The following is a 12,951-nucleotide window of genomic DNA, read 5'->3' as shown; positions in this document are numbered from 1 at the left end:
CAACCAAGCGGCTTGATTTTCATGTTCAACGATTACGACATAGATGCCTCTTAGCGGTTGTCCGGAGCAGAGACCTTGCAAGGAGACAGCGAGAGCAAGAGCACAGCGCCTTGATTTTGATGTTCAATGATCACGACGTAGATGCCTCTTAGCGGTTGTCCGGAGCAGAGACTTTGCAAGGAGACGGCGAGAGCAAGAGCACCGCTGTGCTTTATGGGGTTCAGAGTCAGAAGGCATTTCTCAGAGAAGAACCAGATCAGAAAGTTGCCGGTCCTGAGGTCTCGCGTCTGTGTCTTGGCCCGGCTAGCTCAGTCGGTAGAGCATGAGACTCTTAATCTCAGAGTCGTGGGTTGGAGCCCCACGCTGGGTGCTGTCTTCTTGAGGCATAGAAGCCCATGACCCTCCGAGACGTGAACATGAAGAGTCCCGCCGTCAACAAAACATCAGCGTGACTCGTTCTGCCTTCTTGTGAGAGGCCGCATAGGACCTGCTGAATGTGCTGTGTTCTCCCATGCAGGTGGAACGTCAGTGTTGTCGTGCAGCTGACTTGAAAATGCCCTGTTGCTCGTTTTAGTGGCCAGGAGTGAAAAACTGAAGAATGAGAAGTAAGCTGAGGGCACAACTATGCTGGGAGGACATCGGTTAGGTCACAAAAGTCAGAAGCTAACCAAAAGGGTCACAATGGGAAGTGGAGGGAAAGACAAAAAAAAAAAAAAAAAAAAAGAATCCCAAGCAGACGCCCCTGGAGTTCCCTGACCGGGAATCGAACCCGGGCCGTGGCGGTGAGAGCGCCAAATACTGACCGCTAGACCACCAGGGACCCCCCACAGTAGTGCTTTGCGCTCTGTCATACAGAAATACTCACAAGTGCCCCTTCAGGTCAGACCTGGCTAGGCATTTTGTCTTCACGGCACATTTCGCCAAAGTGCTCTGTAGCACTCTTATTCCTCACATACCGACCCAATGTGTGACGTTCCACAAAGTGACAGTTTTCGCTGTCTGAATAGTTCTACATTTGGCTCAGAATCCAAACAGCATGTGAGAAATAAAATTATGCAAAGAAAAGATGCAACCAAGTGCCTTGATTTTGATGTTCAATGATCACAACGTAGATGCTTCTTAGCGGTTGTCCGAAGCAGAGACCTTGCAGAATTTGAGTGTGAAATCATTGATCCTTCTGAAATGCAACGATACCTTACCAATCCAATTATGATAGTGAGAAGAGTCTTGTTAACTGATGGGCTATGAAAACAGCGGTTGCTTTGTGTTTCTGAATCTTGTGTAGTACGAGGAAGAGATTTTATACCGGGGTCAAGTCAGTTTCCATGTGCTTGATTAAAGTCGTCTGAAGAAAGAACTGATGCTAGCAAGTGGACATGATGGCATTACAAAGGAGGCCAGCTGCTGGTATTTCATCAGCCACTGACAATTATCAGATTAAATAAAATTTCCTTTGGTTGAGGAAGGTGCTGAATGTGAGTTGTTTCCATAGTGTAGTGGTTATCACGTTCGCCTCACACGCGAAAGGTCCTCGGTTCGAAACCGAGTGGAAACATGCCTGCCTATCGCTTTTGGCCCAAGCTTCAAAACCAAGACACCGGTGAAACCAAGTTGCCATTATTCCGTAGTTTCACACACCGAGCTAATGCGTGACATTCCACAAAGTCTGAGTTTTCGCTGTCTGAATAGCTCTACATTTGGCTCATAATTCAACCAGCATGTGAGAAGTAAAATTATGCCAAAGAAAAGATGCAACCAAGCGGCTTGATTTTCATGTTCAACGATTACGACATAGATGCCTCTTAGCGGTTGTCCGGAGCAGAGACCTTGCAAGGAGACAGCGAGAGCAAGAGCACAGCGCCTTGATTTTGATGTTCAATGATCACGACGTAGATGCCTCTTAGCGGTTGTCCGGAGCAGAGACTTTGCAAGGAGACGGCGAGAGCAAGAGCACCGCTGTGCTTTATGGGGTTCAGAGTCAGAAGGCATTTCTCAGAGAAGAACCAGATCAGAAAGTTGCCGGTCCTGAGGTCTCGCGTCTGTGTCTTGGCCCGGCTAGCTCAGTCGGTAGAGCATGAGACTCTTAATCTCAGAGTCGTGGGTTGGAGCCCCACGCTGGGTGCTGTCTTCTTGAGGCATAGAAGCCCATGACCCTCCGAGACGTGAACATGAAGAGTCCCGCCGTCAACAAAACATCAGCGTGACTCGTTCTGCCTTCTTGTGAGAGGCCGCATAGGACCTGCTGAATGTGCTGTGTTCTCCCATGCAGGTGGAACGTCTGTGTTGTCGTGCAGCTGACTTGAAAATGCCCTGTTGCTCGTTTTAGTGGCCAGGAGTGAAAAACTGAAGAGTGAGAAGTAAGCTGAGGGCACAACTATGCTGGGAGGACATCGGTTAGGTCACAAAAGTCAGAAGCTAACCAAAAGGGTCACAATGGGAAGTGGAGGGAAAGACAAAAAAAAAAATAAATGAATCCCAAGCAGACGCCCCTGGAGTTCCCTGACCGGGAATCAAACCCGGGCTGTGGCGGTGAGAGCGCCAAATCCTGACCGCTAGACCACCAGGGACCCCCCACAGTAGTGCTTTGCGCTCTGTCATACAGAAATACTCACAAGTGCCCCTTCAGGTCAGACCTGGCTAGGCATTTTGTCTTCACGGCACATTTCGCCAAAGTGCTCTGTAGCACTCTTATTCCTCACACACCGACCCAATGTGTGACGTTCCACAAAGTGTCAGTTTTCACTGTCTGAATAGTTCTACATTTGGCTCAGAATCCAAACAGCATGTGAGAAATAAAATTATGCAAAGAAAAGATGCAACCAAGTGCCTTGATTTTGATGTTCAATGATCACAACGTAGATGCTTCTTAGCGGTTGTCCGAAGCAGAGACCTTGCAGAATTTGAGTGTGAAATCATTGATCCTTCTGAAATGCAACGATACCTTACCAATCCAATTATGATAGTGAGAAGAGTCTTGTTAACTGATGGGCTATGAAAACAGCGGTTGCTTTGTGTTTCTGAATCTTGTGTAGTACGAGGAAGAGATTTTATACCGGGGTCAAGTCAGTTTCCATGTGCTTGATTAAAGTCGTCTGAAGAAAGAACTGATGCTAGCAAGTGGACATGATGGCATTACAAAGGAGGCCAGCTGCTGGTATTTCATCAGCCACTGACAATTATCAGATTAAATAAAATTTCCTTTGGTTGAGGAAGGTGCTGAATGTGAGTTGTTTCCATAGTGTAGTGGTTATCACGTTCGCCTCACACGCGAAAGGTCCTCGGTTCGAAACCGAGTGGAAACATGCCTGCCTATCGCTTTTGGCCCAAGCTTCAAAACCAAGACACCGGTGAAACCAAGTTGCCATTATTCCGTAGTTTCACACACCGAGCTAATGCGTGACATTCCACAAAGTCTGAGTTTTCGCTGTCTGAATAGCTCTACATTTGGCTCATAATTCAACCAGCATGTGAGAAGTAAAATTATGCCAAAGAAAAGATGCAACCAAGCGGCTTGATTTTCATGTTCAACGATTACGACATAGATGCCTCTTAGCGGTTGTCCGGAGCAGAGACCTTGCAAGGAGACAGCGAGAGCAAGAGCACAGCGCCTTGATTTTGATGTTCAATGATCACGACGTAGATGCCTCTTAGCGGTTGTCCGGAGCAGAGACTTTGCAAGGAGACGGCGAGAGCAAGAGCACCGCTGTGCTTTATGGGGTTCAGAGTCAGAAGGCATTTCTCAGAGAAGAACCAGATCAGAAAGTTGCCGGTCCTGAGGTCTCGCGTCTGTGTCTTGGCCCGGCTAGCTCAGTCGGTAGAGCATGAGACTCTTAATCTCAGAGTCGTGGGTTGGAGCCCCACGCTGGGTGCTGTCTTCTTGAGGCATAGAAGCCCATGACCCTCCGAGACGTGAACATGAAGAGTCCCGCCGTCAACAAAACATCAGCGTGACTCGTTCTGCCTTCTTGTGAGAGGCCGCATAGGACCTGCTGAATGTGCTGTGTTCTCCCATGCAGGTGGAACGTCTGTGTTGTCGTGCAGCTGACTTGAAAATGCCCTGTTGCTCGTTTTAGTGGCCAGGAGTGAAAAACTGAAGAATGAGAAGTAAGCTGAGGGCACAACTATGCTGGGAGGACATCGGTTAGGTCACAAAAGTCAGAAGCTAACCAAAAGGGTCACAATGGGAAGTGGAGGGAAAGACAAAAAAAAAAAAAAAAAAAAAGAATCCCAAGCAGACGCCCCTGGAGTTCCCTGACCGGGAATCGAACCTGGGCCGTGGCGGTGAGAGCGCCAAATCCTGACCGCTAGACCACCAGGGACCCCCCACAGTAGTGCTTTGCGCTCTGTCATACAGAAATACTCACAAGTGCCCCTTCAGGTCAGACCTGGCTAGGCATTTTGTCTTCACGGCACATTTCGCCAAAGTGCTCTGTAGCACTCTTATTCCTCACACACCGACCCAATGTGTGACGTTCCACAAAGTGTCAGTTTTCGCTGTCTGAATAGTTCTACATTTGGCTCAGAATCCAAACAGCATGTGAGAAATAAAATTATGCAAAGAAAAGATGCAACCAAGTGCCTTGATTTTGATGTTCAATGATCACAACGTAGATGCTTCTTAGCGGTTGTCCGAAGCAGAGACCTTGCAGAATTTGAGTGTGAAATCATTGATCCTTCTGAAATGCAACGATACCTTACCAATCCAATTATGATAGTGAGAAGAGTCTTGTTAACTGATGGGCTATGAAAACAGCGGTTGCTTTGTGTTTCTGAATCTTGTGTAGTACGAGGAAGAGATTTTATACCGGGGTCAAGTCAGTTTCCATGTGCTTGATTAAAGTCGTCTGAAGAAAGAACTGATGCTAGCAAGTGGACATGATGGCATTACAAAGGAGGCCAGCTGCTGGTATTTCATCAGCCACTGACAATTATCAGATTAAATAAAATTTCCTTTGGTTGAGGAAGGTGCTGAATGTGAGTTGTTTCCATAGTGTAGTGGTTATCACGTTCGCCTCACATGCGAAAGGTCCTCGGTTCGAAACCGAGTGGAAACATGCCTGCCTATCGCTTTTGGCCCAAGCTTCAAAACCAAGACACCGGTGAAACCAAGTTGCCATTATTCCGTAGTTTAACACACCGAGCTAATGCGTGACATTCCACAAAGTCTGAGTTTTCGCTGTCTGAATAGCTCTACATTTGGCTCATAATTCAACCAGCATGTGAGAAGTAAAATTATGCCAAAGAAAAGATGCAACCAAGCGGCTTGATTTTCATGTTCAACGATTACGACATAGATGCCTCTTAGCGGTTGTACGGAGCAGAGACCTTGCAAGGAGACGGCGAGAGCAAGAGCACCGCTGTGCTTTATGGGGTTCAGAGTCAGAAGGCATTTCTCAGAGAAGAACCAGATCAGAAAGTTGCCGGTCCTGAGGTCTCGCGTCTGTGTCTTGGCCCGGCTAGCTCAGTCGGTAGAGCATGAGACTCTTAATCTCAGAGTCGTGGGTTGGAGCCCCACGCTGGGTGCTGTCTTCTTGAGGCATAGAAGCCCATGACCCTCCGAGACGTGAACATGAAGAGTCCCGCCGTCAACAAAACATCAGCGTGACTCGTTCTGCCTTCTTGTGAGAGGCCGCATAGGACCTGCTGAATGTGCTGTGTTCTCCCATGCAGGTGGAACGTCTGTGTTGTCGTGCAGCTGACTTGAAAATGCCCTGTTGCTCGTTTTAGTGGCCAGGAGTGAAAAACTGAAGAATGAGAAGTAAGCTGAGGGCACAACTATGCTGGGAGGACATCGGTTAGGTCACAAAAGTCAGAAGCTAACCAAAAGGGTCACAATGGGAAGTGGAGGGAAAGACAAAAAAAAAAAAAAAAAAAAAAAAGAATCCCAAGCAGACGCCCCTGGAGTTCCCTGACCGGGAATCGAACCCGGGCCGTGGCGGTGAGAGCGCCAAATACTGACCGCTAGACCACCAGGGACCCCCCACAGTAGTGCTTTGCGCTCTGTCATACAGAAATACTCACAAGTGCCCCTTCAGGTCAGACCTGGCTAGGCATTTTGTCTTCACGGCACATTTCGCCAAAGTGCTCTGTAGCACTCTTATTCCTCACACACCGACCCAATGTGTGACGTTCCACAAAGTGACAGTTTTCGCTGTCTGAATAGTTCTACATTTGGCTCAGAATCCAAACAGCATGTGAGAAATAAAATTATGCAAAGAAAAGATGCAACCAAGTGCCTTGATTTTGATGTTCAATGATCACAACGTAGATGCTTCTTAGCGGTTGTCCGAAGCAGAGACCTTGCAGAATTTGAGTGTGAAATCATTGATCCTTCTGAAATGCAACGATACCTTACCAATCCAATTATGATAGTGAGAAGAGTCTTGTTAACTGATGGGCTATGAAAACAGCGGTTGCTTTGTGTTTCTGAATCTTGTGTAGTACGAGGAAGAGATTTTATACCGGGGTCAAGTCAGTTTCCATGTGCTTGATTAAAGTCGTCTGAAGAAAGAACTGATGCTAGCAAGTGGACATGATGGCATTACAAAGGAGGCCAGCTGCTGGTATTTCATCAGCCACTGACAATTATCAGATTAAATAAAATTTCCATTGGTTGAGGAAGGTGCTGAATGTCAGTTGTTTCCATAGTGTAGTGGTTATCACGTTCGCCTCACATGCGAAAGGTCCTTGGTTCGAAACCGAGTGGAAACATGCCTGCCTATCGCTTTTGGCCCAAGCTTCAAAACCAAGACACCGGTGAAACCAAGTTGCCATTATTCCGTAGTTTCACACACCGAGCTAATGCGTGACATTCCACAAAGTCTGAGTTTTCGCTGTCTGAATAGCTCTACATTTGGCTCATAATTCAACCAGCATGTGAGAAGTAAAATTATGCCAAAGAAAAGATGCAACCAAGCGGCTTGATTTTCATGTTCAACGATTACGACATAGATGCCTCTTAGCGGTTGTCCGGAGCAGAGACCTTGCAAGGAGACAGCGAGAGCAAGAGCACAGCGCCTTGATTTTGATGTTCAATGATCACGACGTAGATGCCTCTTAGCGGTTGTCCGGAGCAGAGACTTTGCAAGGAGACGGCGAGAGCAAGAGCACCGCTGTGCTTTATGGGGTTCAGAGTCAGAAGGCATTTCTCAGAGAGGAACCAGATCAGAAAGTTGCCGGTCCTGAGGTCTCGCGTCTGTGTCTTGGCCCGGCTAGCTCAGTCGGTAGAGCATGAGACTCTTAATCTCAGAGTCGTGGGTTGGAGCCCCACGCTGGGTGCTGTCTTCTTGAGGCATAGAAGCCCATGACCCTCCGAGACGTGAACATGAAGAGTCCCGCCGTCAACAAAACATCAGCGTGACTCGTTCTGCCTTCTTGTGAGAGGCCGCATAGGACCTGCTGAATGTGCTGTGTTCTCCCATGCAGGTGGAACGTCTGTGTTGTCGTGCAGCTGACTTGAAAATGCCCTGTTGCTCGTTTTAGTGGCCAGGAGTGAAAAACTGAAGAGTGAGAAGTAAGCTGAGGGCACAACTATGCTGGGAGGACATCGGTTAGGTCACAAAAGTCAGAAGCTAACCAAAAGGGTCACAATGGGAAGTGGAGGGAAAGACAAAAAAAAAAAAAAAAAAAAAGAATCCCAAGCAGACGCCCCTGGAGTTCCCTGACCGGGAATCGAACCCGGGCCGTGGCGGTGAGAGCGCCAAATACTGACCGCTAGACCACCAGGGACCCCCCACAGTAGTGCTTTGCGCTCTGTCATACAGAAATACTCACAAGTGCCCCTTCAGGTCAGACCTGGCTAGGCATTTTGTCTTCACGGCACATTTCGCCAAAGTGCTCTGTAGCACTCTTATTCCTCACACACCGACCCAATGTGTGACGTTCCACAAAGTGTCAGTTTTCGCTATCTGAATAGTTCTACATTTGGCTCAGAATCCAAACAGCATGTGAGAAATAAAATTATGCAAAGAAAAGATTCAACCAAGTGCCTTGATTTTGATGTTCAATGATCACAACGTAGATGCTTCTTAGCGGTTGTCCGAAGCAGAGACCTTGCAGAATTTGAGTGTGAAATCATTGATCCTTCTGAAATGCAACGATACCTTACCAATCCAATTATGATAGTGAGAAGAGTCTTGTTAACTGATGGGCTATGAAAACAGCGGTTGCTTTGTGTTTCTGAATCTTGTGTAGTACGAGGAAGAGATTTTATACCGGGGTCAAGTCAGTTTCCATGTGCTTGATTAAAGTCGTCTGAAGAAAGAACTGATGCTAGCAAGTGGACATGATGGCATTACAAAGGAGGCCAGCTGCTGGTATTTCATCAGCCACTGACAATTATCAGATTAAATAAAATTTCCTTTGGTTGAGGAAGGTGCTGAATGTGAGTTGTTTCCATAGTGTAGTGGTTATCACGTTTGCCTCACACGCGAAAGGTCCTTGGTTCGAAACCGAGTGGAAACATGCCTGCCTATCGCTTTTGGCCCAAGCTTCAAAACCAAGACACCGGTGAAACCAAGTTGCCATTATTCCGTAGTTTCACACACCGAGCTAATGCGTGACATTCCACAAAGTCTGAGTTTTCGCTGTCTGAATAGCTCTACATTTGGCTCATAATTCAACCAGCATGTGAGAAGTAAAATTATGCCAAAGAAAAGATGCAACCAAGCGGCTTGATTTTCATGTTCAACGATTACGACATAGATGCCTCTTAGCGGTTGTCCGGAGCAGAGACCTTGCAAGGAGACAGCGAGAGCAAGAGCACAGCGCCTTGATTTTGATGTTCAATGATCACGACGTAGATGCCTCTTAGCGGTTGTCCGGAGCAGAGACTTTGCAAGGAGACGGCGAGAGCAAGAGCACCGCTGTGCTTTATGGGGTTCAGAGTCAGAAGGCATTTCTCAGAGAAGAACCAGATCAGAAAGTTGCCGGTCCTGAGGTCTCGCGTCTGTGTCTTGGCCCGGCTAGCTCAGTCGGTAGAGCATGAGACTCTTAATCTCAGAGTCGTGGGTTGGAGCCCCACGCTGGGTGCTGTCTTCTTGAGGCATAGAAGCCCATGACCCTCCGAAACGTGAACATGAAGAGTCCCGCCGTCAACAAAACATCAGCGTGACTCGTTCTGCCTTCTTGTGAGAGGCCGCATAGGACCTGCTGAATGTGCTGTGTTCTCCCATGCAGGTGGAACGTCTGTGTTGTCGTGCAGCTGACTTGAAAATGCCCTGTTGCTTGTTTTAGTGGCCAGGAGTGAAAAACTGAAGAATGAGAAGTAAGCTGAGGGCACAACTATGCTGGGAGGACATCGGTTAGGTCACAAAAGTCAGAAGCTAACCAAAAGGGTCACAATGGGAAGTGGAGGGAAAGACAAAAAAAAAAAAAAAAAAAGAATCCCAAGCAGACGCCCCTGGAGTTCCCTGACTGGGAATCGAACCCGGGCCGTGGCGGTGAGAGCGCCAAATCCTGACCGCTAGACCACCAGGGACCCCCCACAGTAGTGCTTTGCGCTCTGTCATACAGAAATACTCACAAGTGCCCCTTCAGGTCAGACCTGGCTAGGCATTTTGTCTTCACGGCACATTTCGCCAAAGTGCTCTGTAGCACTCTTATTCCTCACACACCGACCCAATGTGTGACGTTCCACAAAGTGTCAGTTTTCGCTGTCTGAATAGTTCTACATTTGGCTCAGAATCCAAACAGCATGTGAGAAATAAAATTATGCAAAGAAAAGATGCAACCAAGTGCCTTGATTTTGATGTTCAATGATCACAACGTAGATGCTTCTTAGCGGTTGTCCGAAGCAGAGACCTTGCAGAATTTGAGTGTGAAATCATTGATCCTTCTGAAATGCAACGATACCTTACCAATCCAATTATGATAGTGAGAAGAGTCTTGTTAACTGATGGGCTATGAAAACAGCGGTTGCTTTGTGTTTCTGAATCTTGTGTAGTACGAGGAAGAGATTTTATACCGGGGTCAAGTCAGTTTCCATGTGCTTGATTAAAGTCGTCTGAAGAAAGAACTGATGCTAGCAAGTGGACATGATGGCATTACAAAGGAGGCCAGCTGCTGGTATTTCATCAGCCACTGACAATTATCAGATTAAATAAAATTTCCTTTGGTTGAGGAAGGTGCTGAATGTGAGTTGTTTCCATAGTGTAGTGGTTATCACGTTCGCCTCACACGCGAAAGGTCCTCGGTTCGAAACCGAGTGGAAACATGCCTGCCTATCGCTTTTGGCCCAAGCTTCAAAACCAAGACACCGGTGAAACCAAGTTGCAATTATTCCGTAGTTTCACACACCGAGCTAATGCGTGACATTCCACAAAGTCTGAGTTTTCGCTGTCTGAATAGCTCTACATTTGGCTCATAATTCAACCAGCATGTGAGAAGTAAAATTATGCCAAAGAAAAGATGCAACCAAGCGGCTTGATTTTCATGTTCAACGATTACGACATAGATGCCTCTTAGCGGTTGTCCGGAGCAGAGACCTTGCAAGGAGACAGCGAGAGCAAGAGCACAGCGCCTTGATTTTGATGTTCAATGATCACGACGTAGATGCCTCTTAGCGGTTGTCCGGAGCAGAGACTTTGCAAGGAGACGGCGAGAGCAAGAGCACCGCTGTGCTTTATGGGGTTCAGAGTCAGAAGGCATTTCTCAGAGAAGAACCAGATCAGAAAGTTGCCGGTCCTGAGGTCTCGCGTCTGTGTCTTGGCCCGGCTAGCTCAGTCGGTAGAGCATGAGACTCTTAATCTCAGAGTCGTGGGTTGGAGCCCCACGCTGGGTGCTGTCTTCTTGAGGCATAGAAGCCCATGACCCTCCGAGACGTGAACATGAAGAGTCCCGCCGTCAACAAAACATCAGCGTGACTCGTTCTGCCTTCTTGTGAGAGGCCGCATAGGACCTGCTGAATGTGCTGTGTTCTCCCATGCAGGTGGAACGTCTGTGTTGTCGTGCAGCTGACTTGAAAATGCCCTGTTGCTCGTTTTAGTGGCCAGGAGTGAAAAACTGAAGAATGAGAAGTAAGCTGAGGGCACAACTATGCTGGGAGGACATCGGTTAGGTCACAAAAGTCAGAAGCTAACCAAAAGGGTCACAATGGGAAGTGGAGGGAAAGACAAAAAAAAAAAAAAAAAAAAAGAATCCCAAGCAGACGCCCCTGGAGTTCCCTGACCGGGAATCGACCCCGGGCCGTGGCGGTGAGAGCGCCAAATCCTGACCGCTAGACCACCAGGGACCCCCCACAGTAGTGCTTTGCGCTCTGTCATACAGAAATACTCACAAGTGCCCCTTCAGGTCAGACCTGGCTAGGCATTTTGTCTTCACGGCACATTTCGCCAAAGTGCTCTGTAGCACTCTTATTCCTCACACACCGACCCAATGTGTGACGTTCCACAAAGTGTCAGTTTTCGCTGTCTGAATAGTTCTACATTTGGCTCAGAATCCAAACAGCATGTGAGAAATAAAATTATGCAAAGAAAAGATGCAACCAAGTGCCTTGATTTTGATGTTCAATGATCACAACGTAGATGCTTCTTAGCGGTTGTCCGAAGCAGAGACCTTGCAGAATTTGAGTGTGAAATCATTGATCCTTCTGAAATGCAACGATACCTTACCAATCCAATTATGATAGTGAGAAGAGTCTTGTTAACTGATGGGCTATGAAAACAGCGGTTGCTTTGTGTTTCTGAATCTTGTGTAGTACGAGGAAGAGATTTTATACCGGGGTCAAGTCAGTTTCCATGTGCTTGATTAAAGTCGTCTGAAGAAAGAACTGATGCTAGCAAGTGGACATGATGGCATTACAAAGGAGGCCAGCTGCTGGTATTTCATCAGCCACTGACAATTATCAGATTAAATAAAATTTCCTTTGGTTGAGGAAGGTGCTGAATGTGAGTTGTTTCCATAGTGTAGTGGTTATCACGTTCGCCTCACACGCGAAAGGTCCTCGGTTGGAAACCGAGTGGAAACATGCCTGCCTATCGCTTTTGGCCCAAGCTTCAAAACCAAGACACCGGTGAAACCAAGTTGCCATTATTCCGTAGTTTCACACACCGAGCTAATGCGTGACATTCCACAAAGTCTGAGTTTTCGCTGTCTGAATAGCTCTACATTTGGCTCATAATTCAACCAGCATGTGAGAAGTAAAATTATGCCAAAGAAAAGATGCAACCAAGCGGCTTGATTTTCATGTTCAATGATTACGACATAGATGCCTCTTAGCGGTTGTCCGGAGCAGAGACCTTGCAAGGAGACAGCGAGAGCAAGAGCACAGCGCCTTGATTTTGATGTTCAATGATCACGACGTAGATGCCTCTTAGCGGTTGTCCGGAGCAGAGACTTTGCAAGGAGACGGCGAGAGCAAGAGCACCGCTGTGCTTTATGGGGTTCAGAGTCAGAAGGCATTTCTCAGAGAAGAACCAGATCAGAAAGTTGCCGGTCCTGAGGTCTCGCGTCTGTGTCTTGGCCCGGCTAGCTCAGTCGGTAGAGCATGAGACTCTTAATCTCAGAGTCGTGGGTTGGAGCCCCACGCTGGGTGCTGTCTTCTTGAGGCATAGAAGCCCATGACCCTCCGAGACGTGAACATGAAGAGTCCCGCCGTCAACAAAACATCAGCGTGACTCGTTCTGCCTTCTTGTGAGAGGCCGCATAGGACCTGCTGAATGTGCTGTGTTCTCCCATGCAGGTGGAACGTCTGTGTTGTCGTGCAGCTGACTTGAAAATGCCCTGTTGCTCGTTTTAGTGGCCAGGAGTGAAAAACTGAAGAATGAGAAGTAAGCTGAGGGCACAACTATGCTGGGAGGACATCGGTTAGGTCACAAAAGTCAGAAGCTAACCAAAAGGGTCACAATGGGAAGTGGAGGGAAAGACAAAAAAAAAAAAAAAAAAGAATCCCAAGCAGACGCCCCTGGAGTTCCCTGACTGGGAATCGAACCCGGGCCGTGGCGGTGAGAGCGC

The 12,951-nt window shown here is 47.6% G+C and overlaps 7 non-coding genes across 7 annotated transcripts; all 7 read left to right on the top strand.

The window, feature by feature from the left end:
- The first annotated feature begins 1,482 nt into the window (after window positions 1–1,482).
- trnav-cac (transfer RNA valine (anticodon CAC)) lies at window positions 1,483–1,555 on the top strand. The gene has a single exon. It is a non-coding gene; the product is annotated as a tRNA-Val (tRNA).
- A 1,674-nt stretch (window positions 1,556–3,229) lies between these two features.
- trnav-cac (transfer RNA valine (anticodon CAC)) lies at window positions 3,230–3,302 on the top strand. The gene has a single exon. It is a non-coding gene; the product is annotated as a tRNA-Val (tRNA).
- Window positions 3,303–4,981: 1,679 nt separating this feature from the next.
- Window positions 4,982–5,054, top strand: trnav-cac (transfer RNA valine (anticodon CAC)). Its single transcript has one exon. It is a non-coding gene; the product is annotated as a tRNA-Val (tRNA).
- Window positions 5,055–6,638: 1,584 nt separating this feature from the next.
- Window positions 6,639–6,711, top strand: trnav-cac (transfer RNA valine (anticodon CAC)). The gene has a single exon. It is a non-coding gene; the product is annotated as a tRNA-Val (tRNA).
- A 1,679-nt stretch (window positions 6,712–8,390) lies between these two features.
- Window positions 8,391–8,463, top strand: trnav-cac (transfer RNA valine (anticodon CAC)). The gene has a single exon. It is a non-coding gene; the product is annotated as a tRNA-Val (tRNA).
- Window positions 8,464–10,140: 1,677 nt separating this feature from the next.
- On the top strand, window positions 10,141–10,213 carry trnav-cac (transfer RNA valine (anticodon CAC)). Its single transcript has one exon. It is a non-coding gene; the product is annotated as a tRNA-Val (tRNA).
- A 1,679-nt stretch (window positions 10,214–11,892) lies between these two features.
- trnav-cac (transfer RNA valine (anticodon CAC)) lies at window positions 11,893–11,965 on the top strand. Its single transcript has one exon. It is a non-coding gene; the product is annotated as a tRNA-Val (tRNA).
- The last annotated feature ends 986 nt before the right edge of the window (window positions 11,966–12,951 follow it).

The sequence above is a fragment of the Brienomyrus brachyistius genome, chromosome 5 (assembly GCF_023856365.1).
Source record: "Brienomyrus brachyistius isolate T26 chromosome 5, BBRACH_0.4, whole genome shotgun sequence".
NCBI lineage: Eukaryota > Metazoa > Chordata > Actinopteri > Osteoglossiformes > Mormyridae > Brienomyrus > Brienomyrus brachyistius.
This window is presented reverse-complemented; position numbering and strand designations above follow the sequence as displayed.